Raw genomic sequence first — 18,069 nt, 5'->3', positions numbered from 1 at the left:
TTAAAGTTTATGTTGCAAGTTTGACAATTTATTTGATTTTTTTTTTGTGAATATGTGAAAATAATCCTAGAGATTTTTCTTATGCTTGCATATACTGGTTTTTCTTCAATTATTTTTCATTTTAGTTGGAGACGACAAAAACTTTCCATCAGTTGACAGAGCTGGCTAATGCATTGACAGTTGCAAATCAAATCGTACATTCGAGTGCATAATCTACATATAAATTATGGATATATCCATTCCCACTCTTCCCCTTTCTCTGGCAGTCGCCGATCCATTTCCATTTCCCGCTCCAGTTTGCTGAACATGTCTTTCTGAGCTTGTTCAGTGAATCATGGCAAACATTTCGCGGAAATCGCAACCAGCTATAGTACAACAATACCAACATGAGTAACAAGCACCTAAGAAAACAAGAAAGAAAGGTTTTTACTGCGAAGAATATGATTGCTTAGATACTCTAAGCATTAAATGAAAAGGTCGGAAATGTAAGAGGATTAAAGATATAGAGAGATGTCTTTGGGGTGAAGGAATATCCTTCAGTATTTATACTTTCTAACTTCTATAACTTGTTAAATTAAAGAACCCGGAGGTACTTTACTTTATTTTCAAAGGATATATATTTCCAAGTAATTCTTAAATTAATGTAGTAATACAACTATTGGACGTATACCGTCAGAAAGGGTATATCACAACCCAAAGAGTCGTCGTGTACTTTCCAAATGCCTGGATACATTTCATTTCATTGCGACTCATTACAGATTTAGCTGGATTTCATTCGCCGTCCCAGTTGGCTGGTTTAGTCAGCACTTTGCCAGTGATTTGATTTGCTGTTCGGTGAGCAGTGAATGTGAACCCACAAGTAGAACAAGGCTAGTTGGGAATCATAATCATCATCTTTTGATTTCGATTCTGAACCAGGCAGCGGCGGCACGTGTGTCTAATAAAGACACACACACAGATGGCAAATTGAAACGCCAAGAGCTCCAATCCCAATCCCAGTTCCAGTCTCAATCCCAGTCTCGGCACAACTTGTGTGGCTCTGGCCGATTGCAATCACTGTTGGCACAGTTTGTCTTCATCAGCTGCAAAAATAAGTTAATTGCTTGGCCAAGACAAAGTTGTAACTGCTGCGGAGTTGGGTTAGTCGCACTCCACTTGGCCACTTGGCCACTTGGCCAAGACATCACGATCGCTTGGTTCCATGACAAGGTCAACAACCTTCTTTCGCCTTTGATTAAGACATTTTATGTTTGACGGTGCCAAGGAAATGGGTAATGGAAGTGGTAGGGATGGCAAAAAATATCCATTTTAATATTGATATTTAAAGGATTTATCAATATTTGCAATGACATGACATTTTGTAACTAAGATTGACCTCGATTTTTTTTTTTAATTCTGATTTAAAAGCTCATAGTCCTTATTCAATGTACAGAATTAAGGAATATTATATCATTTCATATATGTTATATGTAAAATATTATTCATTTCCCAGTACTGTTTGTGCATCCCTAAAAAGTTCATTTGGGGAATGGGAATGGAAATGGTGGCGGGAATGCGAATGCCAATGAATGCCTTTCTTTTGTGGGCCGTTTGTCGGGGCTTTGAAATGTCGAACAAATGTTTTAAACTGCGTGAATTGGCATTATTTGTTATTTCTCCCTCATTGTGCGGATTCTCTCTTTCTCTCTGCGATTACTTGATTTTATATATATGTATTTTGGTTTTTTTTTTGTTAACCCGACTCTTAACTGGTGAGAATTTGCCTGGCTAACGGACAACAAGCGGCGGCGGCGGCTCAGACGGCTTGGTTTTGGTTGGCAACAAATTGAAATTACCTCACATAAAAATTGTTTGGTCGAAATTGTGTTTTTTGGGCACTTTGCCTGCAAATGAAGGCGAATTATGTTGTTCGAGACAATTAAGCTGCAACACGCGGAAACAATTTGCTGTTTTCTTTTTTTTTTGTTGGCGGGGCCCAAAGCTAGTCAGGCACAATAACAACAAAAGCCAATGACGGTTTTTTTGGGCAAAACAACAACAAGTACGCGCAATTTCAACGCATTGCGCAACATAATTGAAATTGAAATGGAATGGAATTGAACAACAACGGGCCAACAATTTGCAAAATCGACATTTAAATGTGCATTAACCACATTGACCATGTTGCTCTTAAGGCGAGCCTTGGAAAGTGCTTACCCCTATACACTTGAACCAAGGGAATGCCAAATTGATGAATTCTTTAATTAACTATTATTATTAGGATAATAAATTAATTATTATTAAGGATAATTTTGTAATTATTTACTATACGTTTTATAAGGAATTTATCTGATATGTAAGCACACAAAAAGAATAAGTAAAATGGCATACCGCTTAACAGTAAATAAAATTTAAACAAAAAATTAATGAATTAATTGAGCTACTATTTTAAAACACAGAAAGAGTATAATATAATAATATAATATTTAATATACTATGTAATATAATAATCGTAGTCCGTATAAATGGGGAAAAACAAGTTTGTTGCCTAAGTCTTTTGTTTAGTTTCACTTACCCAAAGGATATTAGAAATAATATTCCTTCCTATGTTTATGGAGAGTGCGAGCCTGCAATAAAGAATTGAAAAGATTTATTTAAATTTGAAATAATTTACAAAATCATATAGCAATCTTAGTTAAATACAACATTTTATACAAACTTAGCTAAATTTCATGTTATTTTATATAAACTACAAAAAAGAAAACCCTTTAATCTATATTAAACCCCTTTTAAGCTAAACATCATCTTGCTAAAATCATGGCTAGTTTTCTTTTAGTGTTTCCCTTGCGTCTCGAAAAGTGAGAGTCATGTAGACACACTCGAGACCTGGCCTAAGTACTTTCGCAGACAAACGCAGACGTTTTGGACCCTGTGCTAACAACCCAACCCGGCCAAGAAGCGGCTAGCCAGGGAGCAGAGAACCAGGATCCAGGCCCGGCTCAGCCCAGCCCAGCCCTTTTCATGACTTAATCTTATCAGACAAGCACTGGCATTAAAAATGCACTTCAAGGTTCTGCCATGATTATGGCTCTGTGCCTGCGCGCTGCTCATTTCGTTAAATGGTTTCTGTTGGCCCAAGCGCATAATTCATGGTTGCGGGATTACAGGATGAAAGGGGCGACGAACCATTGTGGAAAATCAGCAACGCTTGTTTGCTTCGACTGAAAAAAAAAAATGTAGAAAAAAATTAAGTTGTTCTCCGCGGACATCAAGGTCGAGGAGTGAGTGAGTGAGTGAGTGTTCAACCTCTCGCCTTGACCTCCGCCTCAAGTTCCCCCCGGGTTGACATTAGCTTTAACATTTTCGTTTCATTTTCCACATTGCCCACACAGCTCTAGAGGGGGCGGGGGGAGGTGAGAGGGTGGGGCGATTAATGCCCAAGTTTATGGCAGCTGCCACTACGTTTCTCCACCGAATAGAAAAGCCAACATATGCCGGCTACTGTGCCGGATTTAAGCCGCTTTGGTTCTCCTAGCAACAAATGCGATTTGGCCCATAAACTTTTGTATTACCGGGGCCAACAACAAGTCAATTGGCTTGCAGGCTCGCAGGCTAGCAGGCGGGCGGCATTTGCCAAAATCCCGCACAAATCACATAAATCGCCGCTCAAATCCCGCACCATATTTGGCTAAAATGCCAAACTCACGGCTAATGCTCATAAGTTTCGCCGCGAGCGCTTCAAAGCCGCCTCGCGATTGACAGGCATGAGAATACTTGCGGTCGACAGCAAATCCATCGACCGATTGAGCAGCCATTAGCGACATGTGGTTTCTATAATTTTTCGTAATTACATAAATTGGTAAAACGGTGATGGTGAAGTTCTGGAAAAACGAAACTGCAATCGAGCGTCTCCAATGCGTTTTGCAATGTTAATTGCTGCACTGAGGTGAAAATTGGTGGGAAAATAATGAAAACACTTTAAAAGTTACAAAAGAAATTGCTTGAGAATAAGTAAAATGGTTAAATTGTATGAAGATGTATGTCTGTTCTATCAAATTTAAGTATTTAATTGATATCAACTAGCAAAAACCTAGAAAAATTAAAATACTAATCAGTACTCCACTGTTTTTCTGCACTGCACAATACTGCTGGGAAAACGTTTAAATCTTTATGTCTATGGCTTTTTCAAATTACGCTGATGAAATAAACAAGCTGGTAACTGCAATATAATTAAAAATCCTATAAACAATTAACTAACCAAGCCTAAAATAGTAACTAATGAGAGGTATTTTATACATTTTATATTGTATAATAAAAAAAACCAACTTTTCTTAAAAGAACTAACTTATTTAAAAAGATTTTAAACCCTCCCATTATTCCCCCTATTAGATGACACATTTCTCTAACTGCATAGATTTGCTGTGGGGAAAACTGCTAAATATTTATGCCAGTGAATGTCTATTGCCTTTCAGAATTAGTCAGCAAAGTTGATGCCGATGCTGATGAAATAAGTAAACGGGTATCGCCTCGGCTCGATGACAATCCCATCCCATTCCATTCAATCCAATCGCATCCCAGGGATTTCTGGCCAAGTCTGGTAATAAATTCGATTTAAACGAAGCTCATTCGGGGCTGCACAGTGCGCACAGCACAACTTAATGAAAGTGAGGCTGCTCTCAGAGGCTGCTGCTGGGCCAACAATTTATTAACATATTACCAACAATTGTTGCAATTTGATTTGCTTTATGGCCGCGACGTGCTTGCGATGCGCCGCCAGCGATAAGCAGCATCTACATCTGCAGAGGAGGAGCCCCGCCTTTGGTTTTGCAGATGCAGATGTAGATGCATGTGGGGAGAGCTCCAGGAGCTCCAGGAGCTGCAGGAGATGAGGGGCAACTGGCCGGGCTGGGCTTCTGCCCACGATCAAAAAAACAAGTAATTTCGCGTTAACTCGCCCTGTGTCTCGTACTGTTTGGTGCACAGAACCAAAATAAGATCAACTTGAAATGTTAATTCTTAAACGGGTATTTCGATATCATTTTACATGCTCTCGTCTGGCTTTTCATATAAACTTAGTTTGAATTTCCCTCCCTTTAATCTTAATTTGCACATCCTAAAATCAAATCCCATTAATCTGGAATACATTTCATTGTTAAATTTCTTTCCGTGTTTCATGAGAAGCCGTCGAGTCAGCGGAAAAGGTTACACAATTCATTTCATTTGGTGCAAGGCATAAATCAAGGCAACAACAAGCGGATAACCGGCTGGAGGCATCTTCCATCTTCCATCTACCTCATCTTCCACATATATTCCATCTTCCTGCTTACTGGGAGGTCGTTGGAGCTGACCAACCCGCCTTGTGATATATGATTTTGTTAATTTCGTCCATTGAAATGGACTGAGTGCTGCAGACGGGAACGAGTTCGTTGCCTAAGTCTTTTGTTTTGCATGTGCAAAAAGAACTTTTTTTGCCAGCCTCGCGCGTTGCGTAATCGAACTTGAAATGAAATCACTCACCGACAGGCGAAAATAAATGCGGTTAATTGAACAGATCCCGGAGATGTGTGAGATGTGCCGAAAGGCAGTATATCTCAAGGTTGCAGTGAAAGTGTTTTTTAACTTTTGTTTGCATTGCATTTCTGCCCACCGTCCATCAGGCTGTTTTATGACCCTTTTTGTTTCTCTGTTTTTCGTTTTTAATTCCAGCTGGGACACAGCATTTCGCAGGCTTCCAAACGGCTACGCTCGACTGACGAATTGCATGCTATAAAAAAGTGGTCAGCGCCAGTTGGGGTAACAGCAAATAAAACATAGCACAGCAGAGGATAAGTTAATAGGGGTCAAGTAGGAAGGTTTTAAAATCAAATTCTTATTGAAATAATTTGTATTATTCTAGGGGATTGCGCACTCCAAAGATGGAGTAGTCAAGGGGTTTGTAAATAATGATTGTTTTCAAAATTTTCATACAGTCCACCGGCTTCTATAATTAGTATAAAAATATAAATGAAGTATAAGTTATGTATTTTTTAGTATTTCCACTGAGATCCTTTCTTTAAAAAAGACGATTTCTTACTCCTATTGCTTGCCCTATTGTCCTGACCTTCATTGTACCGCTGCCTGTGCATATGCGAAGCCAATTAATGGGCGTGAAAGTTTATTATCATTTTGCTCAAGTTTGCCGCAGCTGAGCCTGGCTTTTTAGCGGGCTGCTACCCGGCTTTCGGCGCCATCGCCTTTGGCTTTGGCTTAGCCTTCCTTGGGTGTTATCGCATTGTGGGTACAGAGAGAGAGATATATACTCACATCGATATGCCAGTATTTATCACTTTCTGTTTGCTCTGTGTGGCAGCTGCGATAATCGTTGAAATGTGCTGAAAAATTGCAGCATTTTAATTGTTTAAGGCAAAACAGCAACACTTGGACGGTTGCAACTTTGTTGCCTTTGTATATTTCTTTAAACTTTCAACATCAGGCCCCACCGCGTTGCACAATGGCGCTGCAGAAACGCATCATCCAACACATTTGAGGCATACCACGCTCTATGGCCAATTATAAGTTCATTTACCTGACAGGCAGCAGCAGTGGCAGTGGCATGCAAAACAAAAAAAGCGGGAAGAAATGTGTGCAGGCATGTGAAAAACATCGCCACCGCATGATTATCAGATTTTTAACACTTTCCATTTGGTCGCAGGCACTGTTGTGGCACAGCAAAAAAAAAAAATGTGTATAATTATTGGAAACGATTATCGACGAAAAAAGTGTCAAAAGAAAGGGTCGTTTTGCGACAGGAAAGAGTGGGTAATAAATTTATATGAAGTATTTAACTAAACAAGAGGTGGGAAAACATAAAATTTAAATGCTAAATTAAATGTTATTGTCAGGGAAATTTCATTTATTCACTAGGAAAAACGACTATAAAGTTGAGTACTCTACAGACAAACGAAATTGCTGTTAATACTATGAGAAAGTAAGCTCTAATCATAAATAAATCGATTTAAGGATAATTATCATCCAACAAAATAAAATAGTCATAAAGATAACCTGGATCCCATGATTAAATGTTATATTATTTTAGTAGAAATAATAAGTTTCTCTCTCAGTTTTCCCAATACTATTGGTTAAACCTTAAATATAAGCCAAAGTAATGCCATAATTTTTCCCTCTCTGTACTCCCCTCGATTTGCTTGTCTCTGTTTGCTATTACATTACTGTGGCATTGCATTTGATTTGATTAAAAACCGCAGTTATCTGCCTCACTTTGTCGCCGGCCTGATGTTAACATCGACACTTTGTTGCTGCTCCGGTCAGCTGCGATCTCTTGGCTTTCCGCCACATAACTTTGATGGCTTTTACGGGGAGGGAAAACTCTTGGTTAACTGCAATGTAAATTGTAAGCCGCTTGTCCAGCCAACATGTAATCCCCTTGCATTGCGCGACACTGGCATATGTTTTATTATGGCAAGGTCAACTCATGGCCAGGCCAGAGCTGACAAAAAAAATATTATTAATGGCTTGGCTGGGTGAGCGCGCTTTAATTAGCATTTCAATATTGGGAAAAATCAATTTGCTTATTCAGCGCATCGCAGCATCGAAAATACAAACAATATACGATTTATACGATTTTTGCGACACATATCAGATCAGAAATGTATAATGTATAATCTCAGCCTTGTGCACAGTTTAAACTCCAAATTGCAGGCACTTTTTGCCCCAGAGCCAAGTCGTGAGTCAGGCGGCAATTTATTTTCGCCGAATTAAATGCAAATTGACAGTTCCAATTGCATTCTAAAGCAAAAAACACAAAAATACAACAACATACTGCTACAAAAATCGAAAATCCAAAATCGAAATCCAAATGCAAATCGTGTTTCGTTGTTGTTTTGCAATTAATCAATTAGGCGCAGCCTCGACTTCAGATTCAGTCAGTCACAGCTCAAGCTTCAGGTCTATGCACTGAGAGTATTATTTATCAATAAAATGCAGTAAAGTAATTTTTTAGGATTTTCTATGTTATGATGGACATTAATCCAAAAAAAAAAACAATATAAGGAGGGCAATATTCGCTTCAAGCTGTACTTTGTTTTGATTTCGGTATAGAAACATACAAGTTCATTAGTTATAATAAATACTTAAGGTAAACTCTATGCAAGTAACGCTAAATATATATAATAGAATCATATGCAGTGTAGTTAATGACACTTTCGGACCACAGACTTAATATAAATTTGGTTCAAAAGAGTCTTAAACTATAAATCTCTCTATTTCAGCTTACTAAAAAACTCAAAAACTTTATTCCTAGAATTTTCCCAGTGCATTGACAGCTTAAGGCCTCAAGATCCAGCTAAAGACCAGTCAGTGTCAGTGTGTCAGGCATCAATACTCATGGCATTCCCTGCTAAATCCAGCTCGGATGCGATGGCGTCCGATTCAACGCTGGGATTCGTTGTCACCTCGAGGGAGCCGCAAGAACCCCAGACTTGGCACTCCCAGGCTTTTAGCGAAGCCGGAGCCTTGTATGCAAATTTAGCTCTGTTTTTTTCTGGCGATCTTTTTGTGTGTCTTTGAGGCAATTTCTGCTGTTTCTGATGTTTTTTTCTGTTGAGCAATTGGCCGGTGTTCTGGCGATATGACGCCGCATGCATAATGAGCCAGTGTATTCAAATGAGAGTTTAACGCTTTGTTTTATTGGCCTTAAATTGCATTTAGCGTCAAATGTCTTGAGCAGCGAACGTAAATAATGCCAAAGAAATATACTCTGCGCGTATTTTGCATTGCATTTGGCGGTATGAATAAATCTTCAAACGACCAATCACTCAACGGCGACGGGGAACGATGCCAAAAGGTGTGTGACTCACCTCAGGAGATCTCTGTTTTGCGACTGTTCCCCATCATCATCGTCATCATCATCCTCATCTTTATGATTGTCTGTCTAGAGATCTTAAAATATCATAGCTGCGGGGATGAATTTAAACGCTAGCCAATTCGAATTGACTTGATTTTTGGGGCAAGTTTGTTTTGAATTCGTTGGTCGGAAAGTACACTGAGGAAAGGTGTTTATATAGGAAAATTACATATTTTAAATTCAAATTCATTTTCCAAGGATAATACAATACTATCATAGAAGAACGATTTTATTTTCCGTAGATAAACTTTTCCCCTTTTCCTTTTCTTATATGACACAAATAGAAAGCTTAATTTCTAGAAGTCCCTAAAGAGTAGTAATATTTTTCACCTATTCCCTTCCCTATTATTTATAAAGATATGTTAAACTTAAAGCATTTATAAGTCTTTTTACTTAGTTCTTGATTTTCTTTCACTGTTTACAATTTCATTAGATCGTCGTGTGCAATTCTAACTATAAAACGACCTTGGGTAGTGAGGGGCCCAATACAACAACCTGGGATTGCACAATTTTTGCATATAGTCAATACACCGACGGTGGCAGGCAGCACTTCACACTCGATTGCCAGAAGTAAAAGTTTCGCACAGTTTGCCTTTCCCATAGCACCGCATAATCGATGGATAATCAACCGGCATGATTATTATTTATGCAAACAGTCAATAAATTGGAAAACATATATCTAGCGTTACAAAGGAGATGGGAATTATGGTTCATTTGAGCAGCGGGCGCGTTAATTGGATTACAAAAAAGCAACGCCTCTTCCCCCCTGTAAGGCTGAAAGCAGAAAGCTGAAAGCTACGTGCACGAGATGCAGATATCCCCCAAAGATACAATAAAAACAGATGCAGAGATACAGATAGGGGCCAATGTAAACAGATACAGATACGCAGTGCGGCACATTAGCTGCAGTTTGCCGCTGCCTTTGCTGAAGCCGATGCTGAGTGTTGAATCATGCAATTCAAATAGACACGAACGAAAAACGAGAAATCATCATTAATATATCAACAGCGTGTGCTTGTATCTTGCAGATACATTCGGCACACAGGCCAACGGACAGTGGTTCATGTAGCTAACTTATTGGGATAACTTTTAGTTTGATTTAAATCGAAATTAATAGCAAGAGATAATGGTTTTTAACAGAGCGAAGCTTCCTATCTGAAAGGAAATTCTCTGGGTTGCTATTGCAAATACATTGCAGGCAGTTCAGCGTGGAGCAATCTGTATTTTAAGAAGCTCCTTTTACTTCAAATTTGAATCAGTACAGATATCATCAACTGAAACATACCTAAAATAGTAATAATTCATTGATATTGATAAATTAGTTCTAAGAAGTTTCTTATTTTTTGACCGCTAAATTAACTTTTTGCACCACTGCCCCCATAGTCTCTGCACGCGCGTGCAGTTGAAAGGCATATGAATGACTTTGATGATTGGGAAAGTGTTTGGCGAATGCGTTTTGCCAGCCAGAGTGCCACATGCTAATTGCCGCCGCTTTTTCGCACATTGCCATAGCATTATTTGTATTTGCTGCTCGATTTTGTAATGAGTCATGCGTGGTGTTAAGCAATCCCTCTCCTTGGGCTGTTAATTCATAATTTATCAAGTTAATGATTTAATTAATAATTTTACCAGCCAGCCCATCTGCAAAGTAACTTCGCTGACGTTAACTGTTGTTAAGCGTGTCTGCGTTTTGTATCTTTCAATCTTTTGATTGCTCGCTCGCAAAACCCTTTTTGGTCACATAACTTCATTAATTTGCGCCGCAGCGGGTTAATGGTTTTTAAAGGGCCTTAAAAGCCAAATATGTGGTATAAAATATTTATATATGCATATGGGGGAACCTGGTGAAATTTGATATCTGAAAAGTGCACGCAGTTGTTGAAAAAGTGCACAGCATGTATCGATACGTGCGCAGAAAGAATTCATTTAAATTGGATAATAAAATGACTATATATTATGAATATTAATAAATATATAAAGAAATAAATATAAATTAATGTAGGACACTGGCACTCCCACGTATTACTTTCCTTATTTTTCTAAATTCTGTCTTCAAACCCTATAAAGTCGTACCCAATTTCTCAATGTGTAACCTTAACTCTTTCCCCTTCAATTGCATAAGCCGCAGTGATCGCAAAAAATTACCGAAAAATCCACAAAAATTACCAAAGAATGTTGATTAAACGACGCTATATTGAGTTACACTGATAAGTCGGCACGCTGGAGAAATGTCAACGGAATGCCAGTTTTCGGCAAGAAACCATCGATAAAGCAGATCAGCTTTCCTTGGGGTCGAGGTGCTCTGTGAAGTAAACAACCATAATTTTTGTGGTTCGCTCTAAGAACTCTCTATATGCATATATATTCCTGATTTGATTTATGGATGGAAAACAGCCACATGGGCGCATTGGTCTTCCTGCTTTGCTCCCTGGATTGGCAATCATCGGCGAGTAAAAACCAATTTATTTTATGCTGGCCCACAGTTCAGGACCCCGCCGCCAGACTTTCAACTTAATATATACGTATTTTAATGCACTTTTTTTATTTTGTTAGTGGCAACGGCAGTGGGGCTGTTGTGCATGCTGCAACATAATTAAAAACGCTGCCCCAGCGACACCCGAAAAAATTATCAGGCAAAGCACACCATTGCACCCATAAATGACGTGCGGCTGTTGCATTATTTGCCTTTCTTTTGGCCAAAAGCAGCAGCCAGTCAGCAGCCAGCAGCCAGGCCATGTCGTTAATATTATTCGGCTTGATAAACTTCTGCCACAAGACAATCGAAATTACTCAATCACTTCGAGGAGGCTGGCTGACTGTGCACTAAAAGAAATTTATTATGAATCATTATGCGATAAGTTAAATGAGTATTTGCGGAGTTTAACAAATATTTACAGCTGACATAAAATAAAAGTTGAAGTAGTTATTAACCTTTTATAGGTTGTTAAATAAAGCAATTACAAAAATATCCATTATATTTTTATATACTTGTGTACTTTCATTTAACAAAAATCATAAGTTGCCAATAATTATTGGAATGCTTCAGTTAATAAATCATTTATTAACAATTTGTGTAAGAGTAAACAAAAATATACATTAGATACAGGAACCCAAACCGATGAATACTCATTGTAAATACTTGAAACACTTATATTTAAAGCCTGCTATGATTTATACTATGTTCTTCAAACAACTTTTCATACCTAACCCTCATCCATTCCATTTCTTTTAGTGTATCTCCAGCTGGAAATTGGGAGAGTTTGCCTTAGTTTGTTGGCCAATGTTTCTTGCTGCATTTTGTTGTTAGTACCACGGACGTGCGTCAAAATGCAGCCCAGAAAGCTGTCAATGCCGCACCTTTATTCCCTGGCTACAGGGGGATTATGTCCCCGGGGGCCAGGTAACTCCTCCTGCGAAAACCCTGAGGGAATGGCTCCGGGAGTTAGCTCTCTTGTAATTGATGTCAATTGTGGCTGGCGGTGCACCCACCTCTCTTGCTTCGTTAAATGCCAAATATAATTTAATAGGAAGTGAAAACAAGCAAAAGGGTACAAATTACACTGCCTGCAAAGTATAATGATTGATTTGTATCGGCTTCGAACGAGCTATGAAAAATGGCAAACAAAAAAAAAAAAAACAAAACAATTGCCAAATTTTACCATTAAACATATGGATGGCGAGATTGTCGGCTGCCAATTTTCTGCGCCCAATTTCGTAAGCGCTTGAAGTTTGATACTCATTTTTTTCCACCTCAATTTGTAGCTATCTCTGGGGCTGTTTTTCTTTTCTTTTTTTTTGGGCATTTCCGCATAATAACAATAATTTGGTCGACTGTTTGCCCAAATCGAGTTAGCATAATAGAGAGAAAGAGAGATAGTGGGAGCTCCATGGCGAATCCAAGGCGTCTTTATTGTGTGGCAGTGGCAGGACATTGGCCAAGCTTTGGGCCAGACTTTAGGCCGAACAATTGTGGTTATTTTTACCGAATTGAAATTGCATCATCATAGCAATCATCATGGCCAAAATTTGCATCATTATGCCCGGGAGAGAGAGTGGCTGCAGTGGAAAATCCACATAGGTGGCATTCGCTGTGGCTTATTAGCCGAGGATTGCATTTCAGTTTGTTTTTCTTTCCCAAAAAACTCCCTTTGCGGCTTTTTGGGAAAGTCGGTGGCCAGTGGCCGATATGCCTGACTAACCTGCAGCCATGTGGCCAAGAGCGAAAGGCGGGAAAAGGTGTCGACGATTTGGGGGTTTTTAGATTTGGGATCTCTAGCGAATCGCTCGGATCTTGGATATTTGCAACTTGCAACTGCAACGGTCCGTGGATTGGCCATGGTTCGGTGGGTTTTAGGAAAGTTGTTTGAAGGTTGTGTGTGTTGGGTCATAACTTCCTTCTCCCTCCCCATGAGTAGCTGCGTTGAGTCATCGCCGAGTTCGGCGACCCCCTGAAACTCCTTTTTGATTAGCCCAAGTGCCCTTTAATGACTGCACTCGGATTGGCACGCCTGCAGCTCATTTATTTCAAATTAAAGTCGATTGCAGAGCTCGTTCAGCACTTGGAGAAATTCTAGCAACTCCTTTCAATCAAATGTAATATAGTAACCCTTTTCCATGAGTTTTCTTCCGTGTGTATACAACACAAGCCCGTTAGAGCCAAACAAACTGTAACAAAGCTGCGAGCGTCGAACCCTCATGAGTTTCTAATTGAAATAAATTGCTGCAAACTCCGGCAGCAGCAGGCGCACCAGCATGCCCTTGAATTAGCTGCTGCTGGCAACTAACTTAAATTCGTTTCAATTGCCTCGTTTATGCAACATGAAACTGGAGGGAAGCTGTGCGCGTCATGACAGGCGTGAATTAATGAGCCATCACTGTTGACCTTGAGCCGCACTGCAGTGTACCAATCCCTCCCCCCTTGACTGTATTCGAATGTGTGTCAAATGCAACATGCAGCATGCAACGGCTGCGGCAGCAACACAAGAGACGTGACTAACCGACTTTCATGTCATAACTTTTGTGAAGTTCAAGTTGGTAAGACACCACCCCCTTCAGTAAAGCCGCCTCCTTTGTCTACGGGCCGCTCAATTAAGGCGCATAAATTATGTGGCCGCCAAATTGAAATCGTAAATTAACATTTGCCAGACTTTGCCTCGCCTGTCTCTCTCTCTCTCTCTCTCTCTGTCTATCTATCCTCTCCCTCTCCGCGGTTGCAATAACTTTTACATTTTGACCAAATATTTTTGCCAATTTTCACTAAGCTCCCAGCCCACGCAGCCGACGCCCGATGGGTGAATGTTGAATGCTGGCTTAGAGATGGGAGTCTGTAGCAGAATTTCATATATTTGAAGCGATACTATCGACGAAATTGTAACGAAAACAAATGTAGAATTAAAATTTTAGAAGAAGTTTCGGGGGGGAATATGAATGAATGAATGGATGGAATATGGAATATATAAAACAAATATTTATGGGAATTATATTATAAAATAAAAAAAGTGTTGGCAGTCCGAAATTTATATATATTTAAAAATAAGTTCCTAAAAGTATCAGGACCTAACGACGATAAATCATATGAAATAGCATTAAAAATATAAAAAAGAAACTAATTTTTGATATATGGTCTTGTTAGATATACAATTTTATAAGATTCTTTAATATAATTTGTTATCCTTGACTTTTCTTATATCTAAATCAATATCCCCACAAAATTCTCCATCTGATATCGCAATAATATCTATAAATTGATAGTTTTTGCTTACCATCTCTATGATGAAAATGCTGGAAATGAAATAGGCATACCGACAGACAGTCGGAGAGAAGGAAAAATTGTCAACGCCATGGCCGAGGAAAAACGAAATGAAAATGGTAGCAATTGCTGTGGACATGCAACTTGGCCAAAAGTGACAGTTGCCAGTCAGTCAGCAAAAGCACACACACACCAACTTTGTGTGTGAGTGTGCATTCCAGCAGCTCTCATTCCCTCCGAAAGCTAGTTTGATATTTTTATGTGTGACAGTTGCTTTATGTTACAGTTTCCAGCATTACTTTTTATTTCAAGTGCAAAATTTATTGCCATTTGCCAAGGTGCAACAGCAACATTGCAACTGTGGCAACTGTGGCAACTGTGGCAAGTGCAACAGTCATCGGGCAACAGGCAACAGGCAACAGGATTCCTGGCTACCGGCTAATCAGTGGCAATGTTTGTCGTTGTTATTGCAATTTTCACTGCCGCTGCCACAGTCACAGCCACAGCCATCGAGGCTGCCTTCTTGGCTTTCACTAGCAAAAATTAGAAACACTTTTTTTTTGTGTCTGCTCGGCTGGCATAACTCTGAATTAGTTCACTTTAGTCTGGGTGGCATTGTGTCGGTCCGAAGAAGAAGGACTTTCAAAATGTTTGTTAGCTGAACTTATGGAATGCTTCAAAGACGTTGTCCAGGTTTTTTGAGAAATATATTTTATTCATTATAAATTGTCTTTGATTAGATTGACAGTTATTGTTTAGAAGTCGCGTAAGTAAATGCCAATAATGAACTTTATAATCCAAAAAGGAAATAACATCAGCTATTCTCTGATATCTATATCAGAATTCATTTTAAAAGTTCTTTAATATCACCTTTGTTAATAAAACCCTTAACTAAGATGTCTAGAAAGCTGGCCAACTTAATTGCCAATTAGGAATGTTTTCCCTAGCGGTTAATCCCTACATTTTCCAGCTTTAAGTGGCCTCGATACCCTTACACCTTTCTCACCTCCCCAATTAGCCATATCCTCTTTGGAGCTCCCTCCCCTTCCGTTCCAGTTCCGTAACTCCCTCATCTGTTAATTGCTTGATGAGGCTCTCAGATTTCGTACACCTTCCCCCTCCCCTCCACCGGAGTGTGTCGCCCACGGTGAAAGAGGAAAACAGAAATTAGCCTGAAAAAGCGACGACATTGCATAATGCATAAATTTCTTAGGCCAAATACTCCTTTTAGCCTGGGCTTTTTTCCCTGAGCCTGGCTCTAACTTGAGCTCGGGCTTTGGCTCTTTTTCCCGTAACGAGCCGCCGCCAAACTGCAACACAGTTGGTAATATGAGACCGACTTGGCCTGGTCGCATTGGCTTTTTGGTGTTTTGTCGTTTTGCCGTTGGCCGCTAGAGGTTGTTGCTTGGTAATAATGACAGTATGTGTCACATTGCAACCCACACGCATTCAATTTTACTGCAATGGCAATGCACTGGCAGAAATATGTGGGGTTAATATGTCAACAAATCAGATATTTTGATTAAAACTAGGAATGGTTGTTAACTTCTAGAAGACAAATTTTTAAATTGGTCATAACTAAAATGTATTAATTTCTATTCGGAAAGCTGCCCCATCCAAGTTTTTATTAGGCTAATAAAACTGCATACTTCATTCAAAATGTAAATATAACCCCTTATAAAATTTTGAAGGAAATTATATCTATGCCAGACATACCTAAAGTTTTGATTGAAATTATAATACCTTGCAAGGGTTTAATAATGTAGGGTAAGAACTCAATATTCGTAAATAATTTTTAATTAAGGCTGTAAACTTCGAGAATATGTTTGCAGATATTCTTAATACTCATTGCGTCATGACTTTAAATTATAAATAAATAAAATAAAGAGAATTAATTGAAAAAGCTAACACAGCTGATTCTAAACGTAGGCCTGATTCCTCCTATAGCATCTATATACACGATATAATTTGCATCCAAACATTGATCAAGTGATATATTTAGGGTTGAAGACCAATAACTATCACTGCCACAGTCACGATAGATGTGAACACTTAGGAGGCCGCAGATAGAATGAGGTGGGTGAACGGCTGGGGCCTGTATTTATAGTCCCAGAGTAAAGAGGAGAGAAGAGCAGAGAAATTGAGAGCGAGAGCGCGAGAGAGAAAGTGATATCTCTAGAGAAAGGCTTGGTTATCTGTAGTAATACAGAGAGAGAGAGAGAGAGAGAGGGAGAGAGAGAGAGATAGAGAGGGAGAGCTCTGGCAGCTCATCCGATTTCACTGTCGTACATGTTTACATAGCTAAATCAACTATTACATTATATTACCCTGCAAGGGTATTAAAACTATCTCCCAAAATTTCTCTCTGTGCATTGACAGCAAACTGCAACAAAGAGGAGCCTGCACCTTTATGAGCCCGTTTGAACAGAGCCTGGGAGCTGGGCTTTTAGCTGCAACTTCAGCGAAACAGCCTCTTGGTCCCGGCCTCGGCTTAAGTTCGTTTGGAGCGCGACTCTGTTGGCGCAAATTTGATCCAATTGTGCACTCATTTAATCGTGATCTTTATGCGACTGTACAGTTGGATGTGTTTAGCCTTTTATGTCCATCGCTCGCTTGATCTCCTTGCATTTGGCCTGCGGTGGGTGACCCACATAATTTGCAGTCCCAGTTTCTGCTCTCCGCTGTCATTGTTTCATTTAATTCGCTGCGCGGAGGCGCAGATCGCAATAATTATGTAAAAAACATGTTAAACATTTAAGGAAGTTAATTAAATGGAAAATATATGTTTATTAAACGAGCCGGGACAGCCTTAATTGCTTAGTGCTTGGGGAGGCACCAAAAAAAAAATCAAAAAGTATATGAAAAAACAGGACTGTGGCCAGTTTTGGCTGAAGTTAAAGCCTTTGTCTGACGAACTGGCAGCCGTGCGAAGGCCTTGTATTTACGATCAAGTGCTTTCCGGGTTCAAGATTTGATTGCTTGAAGAATGACTGGTAAAAGTCAGCAAAGTCAAGGAGATATGTAAATATGTTGTCCTTATGAGGGTTTCCTTTTTGCAAAATAAGGGTATTACAACTTCCTATTTCATCTTGAAATAGTACTGATTCCGTATACTTCAAAAATATATAATTTTAGCTAATGATAATACCTATTATACTATTAGTAATTTGTATAATAGTTAGCCATTAATAAATATAATAATACAAATTTGTATTCATGAGCTTAAGAGCATTTTTCATGGTTCACAAATATTTGCTTATCTTCGTGGTAATTTGACCTCCGTTTTCATTGATATTCCCACAGCTTGTCCAAGTTTTATTGGCCAAAATTAGCATTGGTAAATCGCAAATCAGCTTAATTGCGTACCCCATCAGATTCGTTTGGATCTTGGCTAAATTTAGGCGGTTTTTTTTTTCAATATTTTTTCTATACAGACAAG

At 39.1% G+C, this 18,069-nt stretch overlaps 1 long non-coding RNA gene across 1 annotated transcript in view; it reads right to left on the bottom strand.

The window, feature by feature from the left end:
- Positions 1-2,554: 2,554 nt before the first annotated feature.
- The window catches only part of LOC147642663 (uncharacterized), a 147,474-nt gene continuing 131,959 nt past the window's right edge, over positions 2,555-18,069 (bottom strand). Inside the window, exon 4 of the long non-coding RNA XR_015273208.1 lies at positions 2,555-2,606. This is a non-coding gene — a long non-coding RNA (uncharacterized LOC147642663). The remainder of the gene's footprint in view (positions 2,607-18,069) is intronic.

Source organism: Drosophila serrata, unplaced genomic scaffold (assembly GCF_035046125.1).
Source record: "Drosophila serrata isolate PLE 108 unplaced genomic scaffold, ASM3504612v1 contig_376, whole genome shotgun sequence".
Classification (NCBI taxonomy): domain Eukaryota; kingdom Metazoa; phylum Arthropoda; class Insecta; order Diptera; family Drosophilidae; genus Drosophila; species Drosophila serrata.
Note: the sequence above shows the minus strand (reverse complement) of the source record. Positions and strands in the feature narration are given on the sequence as shown.